At 35.3% G+C, this 16,760-nt stretch overlaps 1 protein-coding gene across 7 annotated transcripts in view; it reads left to right on the forward strand.

The window, feature by feature from the left end:
- FUT9 (fucosyltransferase 9) overlaps positions 1 to 16,760 on the forward strand; it is a 105,785-nt gene that overhangs the window by 38,480 nt on the left and 50,545 nt on the right. Inside the window, exon 1 of one of the 7 annotated variants that reach the window (XM_038131951.1) lies at positions 14,309 to 16,570. The exons of the other annotated variants lie outside the window; for them this stretch is intronic. The gene's annotated coding sequence lies outside the window, so the exon portion shown is untranslated. Of the gene's footprint in view, positions 1 to 14,308; positions 16,571 to 16,760 lie in introns of those variants that run through there. 7 annotated transcript variants of the gene reach the window in all.

Here is a 16,760-nt window from a genome sequence, read left to right on the forward strand (position 1 = left end):
CAGCAGCCATTGCACAGAACCAGATGGCATGACTGGGAGTTTAAAAACAAGAAAGACAGAGTTGTTCAAAGCTGTGTAAATTTTTTAATGTATGCAGCTAGAATAATGTAAATGAAAGATTCACTGATTATTTACAAATTAAATTCACTAACTTTATAATTGATGAAGAATTGAATGGAGATAAGAAGCTTAAGACACACACAGTAGTTTCCTATTCATAAGAATAAAAGGTCCATATATTTTCTTTAAATAATTATATATTGTTCATGGACATCTCCTGCTCTTCAGGCTCCCCCTACTCGTTTCAGAGTGTAAAAAAAATCAGGCAGGCTGCATGTCTGCTCCTGCCAGCTCCTGACAACCTCTCTACAAAGATCTTCAAGGTTATTTCTAGTTTATGTTCTTTTATCCTACATTTTAATAGAGATAGGAAAATGGTTATCTAGTAATTAGGCATGTATAATTTATCCTAGGCTATCAAGTTTACCCTTCAGACTATCAGTTCCCCTCTCACATCCGTACTCCAGATAATAACTTTACATACCTTTAAACCATTATTGACTTTGCTGTTGCTTAGGACACTTGTCTTTCATGGTACCAAAGGCCGTTGCATTTGTAATTTAGCTACTATTGTATTAGTTAATGAATAGGTCATAGTTGTAAGCAGCTAAGAGCCAAATGCTCATCAGAGACATCTAACAGAGTACTGGACCTCAAGCCAAGTACTGCTTTGGAAGCAAGCGTAGCCATACTAGATAAATAGGCACTGCTTGAATAAAACATGACCAGCAGAACCATGGTTCTTAGCTATTTCATCTGGTTATAACGAGATTTAGGAGGAAAATTTTCAAGGAAAACTCTATGATAAATGTGAAGTCCAGTGTCTATAGAAAGCAGGACAGTAATGTTGTTCTGGATCTCACATCCCCAACATAAATAGGGTAACCTTCTGCTCTTTGAGATAAGTAAAATTGTCATAAATATAGCTCAGAAGCTAGTTGGAATGTGGCTTCATGGTTAGCGTGTGTGTGAATGTGTGGGTGAAGTAGGAAAATATCTAAATACCTATGACAGGAATTTACAGAAAATGGCTTCTCCAGGGGAAAAAACTTGGCCACTACTACAGGGGTGAGAATAAAGAAGTGGCTGGTCATTTAAGAGTCCTGTACTATTATTAGCATTATGTCTCCATTTATTAGCACCATTTACATTCCTTGAGAGGATGATATTCCTGTTTCACCAGCACCTCAAAAACCAGGCATCTTAACCCAAGAAAGGCTCCTTCCATAGCAGTTTAGGCACCCTGTGTGGGGGGCAATTAGCTGTTATGAAGAATTAAAATCACAGCATCAAGGATGGAAGAGTCCTCAGAACATTTCTTGTCCAACTCACTGTTTCCCAGGGCTTTATCCAGCTGGACCTGGGAAGCCTCCAAGGATGGAGACAGCACAACCTTTCCACACAACTTATTCCTCTGTTTCTATTTACATCTAGTCTCAACATTTCATGTTTCAAGCTATGCCCACTGTCTCTCATCCTTCCATTGTTCACAACTGTGAGGGCCAGCTCCACTTTCTCAATGACCACGAGTAGCTAACAGTGGGCTGCTGTTCACTCTCCCAAAGCTGCCTCTTCTCCTGCTGAACTCCCTCAACCTCTCCTCAGAGGACAAGTGCTCCAGCTAACTGAGCATCTTGGTTGCCCTTGCTGTGCTCTCTCCAAGTCACTGATGCCTTTCCTGGACTTTGGGGGTTGAGGGATGGAATTGCCTCCTCCAGGTCATAGACAAAAGTGCTGAGGAGAAGGGGTACCCATTTGATGACCACTTGTTACTCTCCTTCATGTAGAGTATGTCCAATTAAATGCCAGCCCCTCAGTCTAACCCTCTAGTCATCTTTCTATGCTTAGAATTTCTACTCAGTCATAAAGTCCTCACTTGCATACAATAGCACTGCAAGAGACAATCAAAAGCCTTGCTAAAACCCATGTTAATGACATCCACTGCTCTATCCTTGCCCACGGTGCCTTTCACTTTACTATAGAGGGCAATAAGGTCAGTCACATGGTTTACCACTTGCCTCCATGGACTGGAAGTTTACATGCACTACTGCTCAGATTAGATGCTTTTGTGCTGCAAAAGTAAGATATAAAAAATCCTAAAATTAATCTTTCATGGTTCTAGGAACTTTTTATTTATGATGTCCATTGCAAACACAGAACTGTTTCCATCACCAACTGTTTGAACACCATTTATGAGTTCTTACAGCAAATTAAAGAGGTTTCAAGTGACAAAATCATGGCATTGCTGTCAAAAAAGAAGGGCTTTTGACAGACAGGATGCAACATCAGGTATCCTGCTGTTTTAGGTTGGCTCCTCAGTACAGCTCAACTTGGCAGAGTTAACAATGACACAAAAGCTGATTAGTTATGGTTAGATTTTCTGTCAAGTTTGCCATTTAATCTCCCATTAGAACAATTGATAAATCCATTGCCTTTTGCAGAAACTAGGTTATGCCATGAGAACAATCCAGAAAATCTGGTTTGTCTTATTTGGTTTTGAGATGCTGGAGAAGAGCAGCTTATACTGGAAATTGGGTTGTTCTGAAAGAAGAGAGAAAAATTTGCTAGAAAAATATTGTTCAGAATCTAGAAATTAATTTCCATACCTAGAATACTTCATTGGCCCTAGTTAAATAGGACTTCTACAATACATTTGTGGAACATGAAAGGACATTAGCCAGTGCATTTTTCTGAGGAGTTCCTAAGAATATTTCAAGCTCAGACCTAATTTGTAACACTTAATAATAAAAACACCGACAACCCCAAGGAACAAACTAACTAACAAAAAACTAACTAACTAACTAACTAACTAACTAACTAACTAACTAACAAACCTTGCTAACCACACACTAACAAACCACACTTTTAAAGTGTCTCCTATCAGAAATAAAAAATACATATTTTGCATTTCCAGCAATGTTACATAAAGATATTGCCAGTGGAGTAGGTATTATGGTCAAGAAAACATTATGTATTTTGGCACTCTCTTACCTCTTTCCTCCTAGGAACCTCCCTTTCTGCAGCCCATTAGATAGTTCAGACTGACAAGGAAGCCCCTTCAGACTACATGACTTAAATATAGTTTATTTTCTTTGTATCCAGCCATCTGTAAGTGCTGTCCCATTTGCCAGTCTGCAGGAGCTGTTTCCTGTATTAAGAAATAGAATTGCAAGACCTACCATCATCTTCATAAGATTGTTTGATATTCTTTTAAATCATTTTTACTAACACAGCTAAATGGTTAGTAAGACTCAAAATCTTATACTGTCTCCATACATGAACAGCTTCCAGTTCCCAGTTTCAAGCAGTAGTCTGAAAACCCAATTTCTAGCTGTTGCTCAGAATGAATCATGGGACTCAAAGGCCCCCTCACAGGCAAGTACTCAAGGAGGCAACCTATCCATGGGGAGGAAATAAAGAGACTGACCTATAACATAATAATAAGCTAGGAGCATGCAGTAGAATAGGGCTAATGGATACCATGTTATTTATAGCTACAACAAAACTCACTGCCTACAGTTTAAAGATAGAAAAATTCAGAGTGGAAATATGAAACATGTTTCTACCACTGAGAGAAAATAGCCATTGGGCCACTTCATGATGGAAAGTAGTAGATTTTCTGTCCATCATGCAACATTATAAAATCAATAATGGGTTTCTTTCCAGAGATGTACTGTATTAAACCATAAATTATTGGATTTCATATGGATGTCATTGGGTGGGATGTTACTGCCTCTGTCACATTATGTGTCAGACCAAATGAGTGCGGTGTTCTCTTCTGGCCTTAAAAGCTATGAAGTGATCAATGGGCTGTTTCAGGGCCACAACCATGGAAAAAAGCAATTATTGCTTATGGCTGAAAGAAAAAAAGAGACACCATGTGACATGATTGGCCTAGTCAGTCAATACCAACCTATGGAGATTCCCAGTACTCCTAAGACAAAAAGTAATCAAATAAATCTGAACTGTGTTTTCTGCTTTTTACAAATTCAGTAATTTATGATTTTTTGCTCTCCTGCATAGGATGCAATGGGTCCTGTTAAGATGTCATTTCATTTCATGGAAAGATGCAAGTACTCAAATGAGAGTGGCATTTTAATGTATGTAAACAATGGCTGTCCTTCCTGTAATTTTCATCACTGCTCTATTTTACCCCTTTTCTGACCTGAATACCTCCTTTCCATCTGAATAGCATTTTTCATGTTTTCTCCCTGCTTCCCCTAGCCAGTTTTGAACTAATGAATCATTAACACCTTTACATTTATTTATGGTTAAGGAAAAGGTGGCTGAAAAAATAGAAGAAAAAGACTGATGATTGAATGATATAGCTCAGCAGGAATGAAAATGCATTAGAAGTTCATTATTCTTTGCTTTCCTAATATTTTGGATATATTGTGACACAGATGAATACTTTTTTTTTTTTTTTTTTAAAGAACAAAATTAAGAACTAATGCCTTGTTCAGACTGAAAAATTCTGGAAAGACCATAGTCTGATCTTGTATATTATCACAGTCACAGAATTGCAGAATGGTTAGAGCTGGAAGGCACTTCTGGTCCAATCCATCTGCTGAAGTAGGTTGCACAGGATCATGGCCAGACAGGCTTTGAATAACTTCAGAGAAGGAGACTTTACAACTTCTTTTGGCAGCTCGGTCTACCTCAAAATAAAGAAGTTTTTTGTCATATTCAGATGGAAGTTCCTGTGTCTCAATTTGTGCCCACTGTCCCTTGTCCTGTCACTGTCCTGAAAATATGCTGTCTTAATTTTTTGTGCTATTAATTATGTGCTATCTTAATTAATTTAGCTCTAAATTAACCTTCAAGATTCCTGTGCAGTCCATCTAGAAGGTCACTAGAATACTAATGAATTCTCTTGTCTTCTTTAGCTATTCTGTGTACTGTAGGCTGTGTGGTCAAAAGTGACTGAAATTTCTTTGAGACATTTACCTCAAAACAATTTTTCTTGTCAGAAATATGTATTACATGGTGTTCAAGAAAAGTGGTTTAAAAATATGAATAAATTCTGGATACTACTTATGAGGAACCTTCATTTTGTTTTCATGATGAAAATCAATTTCTCCTATTGAGTTCAGAGTACTGTGACAAGATGCTAGTAGAAGATGGATTATGTATAGATAGATACAGATATATAGATATGGATATATAAATAGTTCCATGATCCCAAGAGAAAAGGAGACAGGAGGATGGAAGGAATATCTCATAGCTGTCTGTGACATCATGTTCTTGGGTGGGGAGCACTCTTCCTGTCCCAATCTCATTCAAATATTTTGTTTCAAAAAATTGAGTGCCTGGGCTACACCTCTAAGTTGATGCCTTTTTATGTTTTGTACCTCACAAAAATGTTTCTCAAACAGCTCGGTAAAAGGTTCTTGTACATGCATGGGAATTTTGTGAAAGGGATTAGTTTTTATTGTGACATACAGTTATAACAATCCCACCAAAATCCTATCCATCTTAAAAGAGCCGAAAATTCAGATTTATAGAAGTGCAGGTAAAATGCTATAGCCTTATTCTGTGTCATTGTATCAGCAATGTGTAAATTAAATGATTCTTAATACGCTTTGCTATAGTACAAAATGACAGGTTTTCGTCTAAGGATTACAAAGCATTGTATCACTCTGTGCTGTTCCTGTCTATGTAGAGTGATATGCCTTTAAACTGCCAGAGTAAGATGTAGCTCATCTTTTGTACACCAAAAGAACTGATAAAACTCCATGAAAAGTTTAACAGCATCATTTTGCCTTCATTAATTGTAAATTCCACGATATGTACTGGAAAAAAAAAGTTACAGAAAAATGTTGTCTTTGTTGTGGTTGATTATGAACCCATATAGTTCAAATTCTGAAGGACTAAATTAAAAAAATAAGCTTGAGAATATTGTCTGATTAATTATTCTAAATGTTGTCAAGTTCTCTGGCAATTGTAATGTTACTTAGCATCTGTAATAATGATTTGGGAAGAAAAATAGAATCAAAGAGATATCTTCTGAGAGCTGTTGCTATCAAGTATATCAAGAAATTTAAAGCCTGAAATTTGTGCAACTTGTGTAAAAAAAGATCAAAAAAAATTCTTCTCAGAAGAAAAAATAATTTAAGAAAACATCTTCACATCTTATTACTTAGCAATAAGGAAATATTTAAAAAGTTGTGCAACCAAAATGCACACGGGGTTCAATAATTTGGATGTATTTTGATACCCAGTTTTAAAAATCAGCTTCAGATGTGGTCATATCTCTAGAAGTAGCACCTAAAACCTAATTAGAAAACATTGTCTCACTATGAGCAAGAGCACTAACATCAGCAGCAGCAGCAGCTTAAACATTATAACTTATTATATTAAAAAAGTTAATTATATATAAAAGCTTAAAAAATACAATTATATTATTTTATATATAGATATAAAAGCTTAAAACTTATATCTCAAGCATCATTTTAAACCTTAAAAACCTTATAAATTTAAAACTAAAAGTGCTTTCAGTTTTGAGCGCTTGGTTTTGAAGACGCTGGTACTCAAAGAAGAAAACAGCATATGCATCCCAGTGCTGTAGGGTAGCCATCTGTAGAGGTTCCCTGCTCCAACAAGCAAGCTCTGGAATGGGAAGCATCAGAGAGGCAACATCCATGGTAGCCAAATGCCTGAGTAACCATCACTGCAAATCAGGAAAGGAAAAGCACCTTGGGGTATTCTCTGCTATTTAAAGCATCATAGAAAGACCACTAAATAAAGGAGAGAGGTGAGTCACATGGACGTTTGATGACTTGCCACAGATTTCTCTATAACTTCTGTGGAAAACTAAGCTGAGGCCTTTCTCAGTACTGACCTTACTGTGGTCAAAATGAAGATAACAATCCTTCTCACCTACTTCAGGTGCTCTGTTGCCAGTGCCTTTGTACTTGGGGATTCAGAGTGATTGTACTGAAAGGTTGAGCTGATCTTCTCATGCCCTTTTCTATTGAGAGGAAATATTTACATTTTGCTGAACTTCTGAAAATTATAGCCCTGAAAATGAAGGGGAGACTGGAATGTAGGACACAAAGGCTACATCAGCATTAGCTAAACAAGCAAGTCATTGTCATCATTTTACACTGGTTAGTTTTTAGCATGTTCCCTGCCTTAATTTTCTCTGGAGCCTAAGAAATGTTGAAACATGGTTTGGAGTCTGGCAAAATACACAGAGTCAATTCAGCCAGCGGTATTGATAAATCTGCCCCACTTCAGGAGAAGGAGGTTTGTCCATGGCCATATGGCATAAGTCATCCTCAGGCTCTGCCTAAGGGTTTTGACCTAAAAGTGTGATCCTAAATTCATTGTCATCAGCCATCTTTCTTTAATCAAATACCTGAACTGGGCTTCAATATCTGACCTTAGCTCTCTCCAATTTTGGGTTTAAGGTCATTCACGCAGGAGGAATCTAGTCATGCTCATGGCTCTGACCTGAATTTTCATTACAGATTGCAAAGCACTTCTTGAAAAACAAAACAAAACAATAATAATTGAATGTGTTGTTTCACCAATTTTGCTTCTTAAAACTCATTATTTTGTTATATAAAAATGTTGAATCCAAATTTGCTCCAAAGAGCTTCCTTTGGTTTATTTGCTTCCTTTCCTTTGTTTCCTTTCTCATTTTGTTTCAAGACCAAAACATTTTTTTACTATTGAAATATAGGTTTTTTCTTCTCTCTGTACACATTTACACCAATTTTATTGTGAACAGGAAGAAATAATTTATTTTACACTGTTTTGATTTTTCAATCATGGATTACAAAATTCTAAATATTACTGATCAGTCACAGCTCATAATTTTGAAAAATGAGACAAAATATATGAAGTCTTGACTAATGTTATTTGAGGACTTAGCATTTATACACACCCAACAGTCAGAACCTGGCTTTCAAAGCTTTTGCAACCTACCATATCCTAACATAAGTCTTTGTTGAAGCCATAGATATATGTTTACATGTGCACTGCCAAACATTATTCTAACGTAAGAAATACTAGTCCAGTCAATCAGCTGCTTTCATTAATCTCCTGTAATAAATTCAGAGCTCATTCTTCTAGACATCCTTACACACATCCTGTGTAAGGACAGCATGTTTGTCTATCAGTACTAGCAACAGACAGCAACCAAACCAAAGAAGAGCATTCAGCATAGCTCAGCATGGCAGAACACAGCATAAAAACAGAACCTTACAGACTTTCATGTCTTCATGACCTTTAGCTCTGATACTTCCCAATCCAAATATTGTGGAATTTATACAGGGCTCAAGGCCTCTGAGAATACCCAAAAATGGAGAATTATGAACACATCCTCACATTCAAATTAAATTGCATTTTCATATTAAAATGGTAGCTACCACCACGCGTACTTTGGTTTCGTATTCATGTCTTTTATCAGTACACACATTTAGAAAGAGTATATCTCAAGCATAAGAGATCGCTTCAGAAAATTATGTTCTTAAACAAACTGGTTATTTTAACACTGCTAGGAATTTACCATGTCTACTGAAGCAAAAGATTTGCCTTAGAGTATCCTAAAAGCAATTCTGTAGGCTGTGTCAGTTAGTAACTGGGGGAAAATGAGGAGAATTCAACTTACAAACCAGAACAAGCAGAATATTTAAATGAGATGGAGATGAAATAATAAATAATGCATTTTAATTCAGTCATGGCAGTAGCTTAATTCACATCCTATTCATACAACAAGAGCATTCCACTGCCTCAGAAGTATTGATCTCAAAGTTTTAAGATGTAGAACTTCTATTTTACTTATTTAGAACCTAAATTCTATTTATTTCTCAGGCAGCTAGTTTATTTGAAATTTACTGGTAATATTGCAGGAGAAAGTTGCAGCTGATAATTATATGCTGAAATGGGTTATTTTAATAAAAAATTTATTTTTTCAAAATAAATGTTACAAAATGCAGTGAAAATTAATCTAGATCAGTTACACTTATAGCTGTTGGCTCTGAACTGGAACAGAACTTCAATAACAGTAAAAAGAACAGCGCTGAATATAAAATACACAGCACACACACTGCAATTTAATTTTAAAGGATGAGTGGTTTCTCTCTCTGTTGGTTACCCTTTGGCATGTTCAACTAATGCACTTCCCTCTCTGCCTGACCCTTTCACTGTTCAAGCTTTTTCTCCTGATGCAGAATGAAAACTGTAAGGCTTTTTGAATAGTTAAGTGAGCCTGTTTGACAACAAGTCTAAAATAATTCCTCAAAATACACATTATAAAGGAGCTCTGCTTCTTTTAAGTTAGAAACACATATTTTGTATTCTAAGCCAAATGGAATTAATTTCTGTATTTCATCCAATGCACGGAATTTAGTAGGCATGTAGCGTAGTGGGTGTTAGCTATTCACCTAAAGAACTTCAATTTTAACCTGAAATTAAACTGTCTAAAGGGAAGATCTTCTTCTCCCCTTACCTTTATTACCATGTGTTTACCAAAAAAAAAAAAAAAAAAAAAAAAAAAAAAAAAAAAAAAAAAAAAAAAACATAAAATTTTATACCAACTCAACAGGCTTGTGAGTGGTTACATGAGATCCAATATAGTGAGAACAATCCTGAGATTACCAGACTGGCATTATATCTTCCATCATACAATAAAAACAAGACCTACCATCATTATTACCATTGCTACTTAGAAACATTATGAAAAATCCTGAGGCTTCATGTTTTCATGTTTTGAAGCTCAAACAAGTCTCTGTGAGATGTGGACAAAACACCTAAATGAGAAAATCACATTTATTATGAAAGAAAAAAATAAAAAAAAGAGAGAGAGTTTCTAGAGTCTTTCTCTAAGCCCTATAGCACTGGTTAAAAAAAACAAAACAAGAGATTGCCTAGCATAGATCCTAGAAATCTGCTATAGAACATCGATTCCTAGTTCATCTGTAAGTGCTTAAAATTACAAAGGTTATTTTTGCAACTTTACTCTTATGAATGAATAGCCTGAATAAGTAAAGAACATAAATGTGAATAAAAGTACAGATGTGAATTGAAGATAAAGGATTAGACCCTTATTTAATGAGCACTAAGTTAAATCAAGCCACAAAAAATAAAAGAAGATCCTTTTGGAGTCAAAATGCAGCAACAGATTGATGACACATGACAGCAAAGTAGAGATGTTAAAAGGTGAAAAAGGAAACCCATCTTTTCGACTCGAATTGCAAAAGCAATATAGACAGGAATCACCCACATCACCCACATGTAAATTGGCCAAGAGACCAATATTAAATTCATAAAACTCAGCTTAAATTGAACCGCTTTCTGGATATACCTTTACTTGTTTTTACTCATTATTGAGGCACTTGAGAAAATTTACACTCAACAATTAAGTGTTCAGTAAATTGCTCAGTCCCTGTGACATGTTGTGGTCCTGAATTTGACTTAAAGAGGAAATAGAATTTTGGAGCATTAAAAAAAGAAATTTTGCTCTTGAATTATTTAACAGTTATTTGTATTAATAGGTTTTACTTGCTGGAACCAAAGTTTTGGGGCAGGCACAGAGAAGGGCTGGGACAGAGACCAGGCATTCACTCCACACCTGGGATTCACTGAGCAGATGAATAAATTCTTCCTCATTATAGCAGCAAAACAGAGTTGATTGCAGAGTCCAGATAGGTATGAAAATGCTTATTTTCCTTCACAAGATCAGGCTTTTGACCTGAAAGAACACAGGAAATAGGACTGGCCTAGATAAAATCTTATCTTTGTGTACTTTTTAGGTTACTGTCCACCTGTTAAAAAAAAAAAAACTAAAAAACCCCACTAAATTATTTGAAATTCAATATTACAGTTGTAAAGATTCCATATGCTGAAAACTACTCATCCATGACAGAATAAATACATTCCAAGATTTGTGTATTCTTGTAGTGTTTTGCTTTAGAATAAGAATGCTCAAATCAAACATTATTTCAGGCACTATTTCGTCTTCATCACATTGGCAGTCACTTATGATGCCTGCTCTTAGGGGACAATTTTGTTCCATTCCCAGTAAACCATTTCTGTGAAAAACCTCAATAATCAGTCTGAAAGTGAAGCACAGCTCCAAGTCACTACATAGAGCTGTACAGAGTATCTATATGACAGCACACTTTCACTACAGAGAGCAATATATTTGGAAATAAACTGTATCTTCTCCAGGAGCTATTTTCCTTGACACAGCTGTCTTCTTAAAACACGAAAATTAAATAATGCTGTGTCTTTGCATCGTTTCTTTCTGTTTCTGTTTTTGTCATACAGATTAAAAATCTACAAGTACTTGTCACTGTATTTTTGTCACTCCTTCAGTTCTAATTCCTCTTTGCCATTGCCAAGGTTTGTGCCCTTTTTCACTGCCATTAGGATTATGCACATGTGTACATTGTCCATTCTACAGGCCAATCCTCCAGGTGCAGATTGTAGTGGTGGTTCTGCTGGCACACTCTGCAGGCACCTCAACTGCTTCAAAGTGGGTGCTTTACCCTCAAGTTCTTCTCCTTTTTCCCATGACCTCTTCTTTCCTTTATGATCTCCTTTTACATGATTCTAAAACACCTACAGGAGTCCTACTCTTTTCTTTAAAACCCTTCTGATCAGCCTATTCTTCTGCAAGAATCCCATCAGTAATTCATCTACTTAGATATGTTGTATCTCTTTATCAAGATAGCATAATAAATAATCCTGACTTGGATCTATCCTTCCAAACATTAGCATAGTTGTGAATAAAATATGATCCTGTTATGCAGGGAACTCCTCTGCTTTTACTGTACTGTCCTTCTGCCTTCATTCCTCAGTCTTATATTCATTATGTTGCATGTAGTATAATTTGGTATATTTTCTTTGGGTAAAGATCTTTGTGGTTCAGCACAAATATTTGATTATTATTGAGAATAAAATTACAATATTATTTAAGTTTTTCCAATTATAAACACAAACATTTTAGCTTACAAAGGCAAAAACACATTTTCATTCATTTGAATTCCTCTAATTATCATGGTAAGGATGTATTTCAAAATACTTTTCACTAAGTAGTGAAATAATTAAATAGTTTAATATCACTTATTGAGTGCTTGGAGAAAGTAGCAGCTAATATTTTCAGTCTAGAGAATAGATAGCAAAGGAAAAAAAAGCAACTATATTCAGGCTTTGAACTATACAAAAAAGAGTTATCAAATATTATATTAATAGGTTAAAAATCAGATATGGATTTACTCCTAAAAAGAACTATTTTCTGCTAATGGTGTAATAAATGCACACACTGACAATCACTGAAATGCAGACATGAGAACAAAGGGATGATTGCATAAAAGCATGATCAATATAAATCACAAAAAAAATGTGATTTGGATGTACTTTGAATGTACTTTTGAATGTACTTTGAATAATGAAAGATAGCAGCATCCTAAAAAGTGGAGGAAAAAGGAACTAAGAAAAATAAATTACATAATTACAAGGTCAACTAGCAGAGTTGCAGGTATAGTAGCATTTTATCTGGGAAATGGCTTGTGATCTTACAAAAGACACAAATTATGGTACTTCAGAGGCCACTGTGAGAATTTTAGCATTGAACTCCGAGAAAACAATTCTAACTCTAAAAGCGCTTTTGAAGTACTGCTTCATCTCATGCAGAATTTTCCCTTTTGGTATCACAAAATTCTAATCAAAATGTCTGTGCCAGCACATACTCCAAAATGTGTTAGGAATACAATTTCAAGGAGTAATTTTCATTTTAGCAAAGTCTGTGTTGAGTCACACAACAAATATGTCTTTCCTTACTCTTTGTCTGCTTTTTATTAGGATGGCTCATCACTGGAGTGTCTCTACCAAAATCTCTTATTCAGGAGGACAGGACCTGCCCCCTCCTCCCCTGCATTGCCAAAAGTCTGTGTTACCCCCAGTGACTTTGAGGGGAAAAAACATATGGAAAGAAAGGGAAACTGAGATATTCTGGACCATCACATCAGCAGTAGCCCCTGTCAGAATATCAGAACCCCATGCACAAACCGAAAGTTAAGAAGCTATTGAGAGTCTGGGATAATTTGTTTATGACAGTACACACTGATGTCTCATCTTCCTCTTCTTTAAAGATGTTCATAGAATATTAATGAATGAAAAAAAGAAAAGATGACTGTTAGAGGTCTTAAAAACAAGAGCTGAACAGCATATATGATTAAGGTCTTCTGTGCAGGGCAGTTGTTTGCAAATGTCTCTGTGGAGCTGCATTGTGTTTCTCCATTCTGAGCTGTAACTTTGTCATTATTCTGAGGATTTTATATTTGAAAAGATTTCTTTTTGTTGTATATTATCCCACACCCTCTCATGTTGTTCTTTTTTAAAACCAAATTATATTCCTGCTGTGAAATTTCAGTATCATATGGCCTAAAGAGTGTACCTGTTTTGGACAGTATTTCTTTCTTTCAGATATGTGCCTGTCACTTTATTTTTGTTAAAGCATGACCCCAGATTCTCCTGGGGAGTTGGGGTAATACAAGACCATCAGACATATGAGTTTATATTGCACCCATGGCAGTAGGGCATTACCACCTATTCTAAAAAATTGGTACAAAGATTAAAAGCTTTTCGCCTGAACATCAAACTTGGAAGAAGACACACCTTGTTTTAAAATTACAGCAGATCACTATTTTAGAAACCACCAGTCTGAGACAAATCACACATGGTAACCTATGCAGACCAATAAAATCTGTGTTTCTCTAATTTGGCTTATTTCAATGTTTTCAAGAGAAAGCATACAGTATTTCTAGAATATTTTATGTGTGACATATAAGTACTTTAAGTCCTTATTAAAAGTATCTTTTTTACACTCCTTAGAAAAAAATCAGTTCTTCCTATACTGACTAAATCTTTGTAAATTTTTATATTTTTCTGTCAAAATATCTTCATTATTTGTGACATTTATGCACATTATCCTTGATTGCTCGATAGTTGTTTTTTTTTTAAATCCCAAGTTATATAGTTGGGAAACTTCTCACCTTTAAAAAAATAGATGTTGCCATCTTTAATTCTTTAATGTGATAAAAAATTAATTTCAGTCTCAGAGAAGTGATATCTTTTGTCATTTTACAGTCTAGGAGATAACTCTTCTGCTGTAATTATATATATATATATATATGTATGTGTGTATATATATATAAAACTCCTCTTATAAAACATATATTCTTGTATTTGAATGTAATTTCAGAATTACAGTTTTAGTGTGACTTCTGAAGATAGTTTGATATCTGGCTTTTTGTGTAACTTGCAAAGAATTACAGTCTTGTTCTTAGAATGAAACTAAGCAGGGCTCTGACTTGTGTACTTTTATGATTTCATATTCCAAGGGCATGCATTCCCCAATTAGAAATTTTTAGCATCTTCCACAGCCAATTTAATTTGCACATTTCTCATTACTTTAGGATAGTCACAGTGGTTTCTTAATTATGCAGACTGTGGTGAAAGCATGCAGTTGTTAATGGAGACAGTGCTTAAAAAGAGATCAATTCTGATATCAAAATGCATTGAAAGGAATAATAGAGATTTTCCAGCTCTGAAAACAGAAACACAAAGCAGGGAAATATAACAGCAATGATAGTGCAGGTATATGTACATATGTGTAACTTTTTTGGTACAATATGACATTGTCTTTCTCCTCCTTGTCTTGAACATCACCACCACAAAAGGTGCATTGCTCTTTCATTTATCACTCTTGGACTCTATTACAGGTTCCATGAGGTCCTCTTTTAAGAGTAACAAATGTCAAGTCATGGATTGGAATAAAAAGGGAGACAAATGTGTAACAAAGATGGAGAAGGAAGCAGGGAGTTAGAGAATAATTAGAGAAGAAATATGCGGTTCAAACATAGAGACAACTTGGAGAACTTCCAAAAGGTAGAAGGAGGAAGGAAGACAGAAAGGAAGTATTCATAAAGTAAAAGGAAAATTAATAGACCAAAAATATAATTTTAAACCATGTTTATTAGTGGTATGGAGACTTGTGAGCCAGCACCACAAACGTGAATGGAAACATGCATCCACTCCAAGTTAATGCAGTTCATAAAAACTTTATAATCTTTGTTATAATAATAATAATGTATATTAATATAGATAGTGTGTACAGATTTTAAAAGTAAGTTTCCAGGTATACCATAAGTGCCTTTCATTTCAAACATAATATTTTTTCAGCAGAGGATATAACCAGGAAAAAAAACCAGTCAGGTAGGTATAAAATTGGTAACCCTCACAAAGGTAATTATAGGAAAAAATTGATATTTTTCTATTTTAAATAATTTTTGAATGGCAAATCAAGCAAAAAACCACGTGACATGTATAATTTCTTAATATGTAGTTCCTTTATCTCCAAATCTTTACTTAAACTGGAAAAGACTGCCTTGCTTGCTCCATGGCTGGGCTTTTTGGATTAAATATATTAGAGTCAAAATGAAGCCTAAGGATAGTGCTGCTGTATTGTTAGTCACTTGAGCATTATTAACTTGCTTTTTAAAATTTTTTGTAGCATAGACAGTATTCTGTATTCCTTGATTAAATAATAAATTGAATTAATGGAATTAATCTTGTTCTAGGGCTCAATCCATTAAAAAGTTTTTGTGGTTTTGTTTTTGGTTTTTTTTGCTAAGACTTTTTATTTGGGGATTTTTATAGATTTTATAAATTATACAGGTAAACAAGAAGAGAGCTATATGAATTCCGTGTGCAGTTCATTTTCCCTTGGTTGAGAACTGAATAACTGTATTTTATTTTAGTGTTGTGGGACATCAGTAAATGCACTCATCTTTGCACATGAAAAAATGTGAACAAGCAAACACTTAAGTCACTGTCACTGTGAGCAGAAACTGGCGTACTCATTTTTTTTTCCCCTTTGAGTAGGTGGTACTGAAGTGTTTACGAAGTCTGTGACACAATAAAACAGATTTGATATTAGGTATTAAACCTAGTGCTCCAGTAAATTTGTTAGCTACAGTCCCCTCTGATTTCAGTTCAATGTAGTACTCTCATTTAAAGCTTTCAGTAGATTACAGTTGCCTAGACCATGCTAGACCACCCAACTTTACTGGCAGGGTCATTCAGTGAGAGTCCAAGAGTAACTGAGGCAGGAATGGACCTTGCGACATTTCTAGTCCAATGTCCTGTTCAAAGTAGTCTCAGATCTGAGATCAGACCAGGTTTGTGTCCAGCTGAGTCTTGGAAATCTCCAAGGACAGAGACTACTTGCCATCTCTGACCAGCCTGGCCGTCTTCAGAATTAAAAATTTTCTCTATTTTTTACGTTTATGTCCATCATGTCTTGTTCTCTCTCCAGGTACTGTCACCATGACATTTTTATGAAAATCTTCTGCTAGGATTTTTTTTCTTCTGAGAAGCTGGGAAGCTTCAACTTCTCCATGCTTTGCTGCTTTGGAATGTGATCTGGAGAATTGTTTACCCAGCATGTGAAATTGTTTTTACTTGATGACCAGTGACAGCCACCTGTGTCAAGGCTGTGAGTAGTCACAAGATTTTATTATCATTCATTTCTATTCCTTTCCAGCCTTCTGATGAATCCTTTCTCTCTATTCTATCAGTATAGTTTTAATATAGCATTTTTAATATATTATATCTATCATAATATAATAAATCAGCCTTCTGAAAAGTGGAGTCAAGATTCTCATCTCTTCCCTCATCCTGGGACC

The sequence above is a fragment of the Motacilla alba genome, chromosome 3 (genome assembly GCF_015832195.1).
Source record: "Motacilla alba alba isolate MOTALB_02 chromosome 3, Motacilla_alba_V1.0_pri, whole genome shotgun sequence".
NCBI classification, from domain to species: Eukaryota; Metazoa; Chordata; class Aves; order Passeriformes; family Motacillidae; genus Motacilla; species Motacilla alba.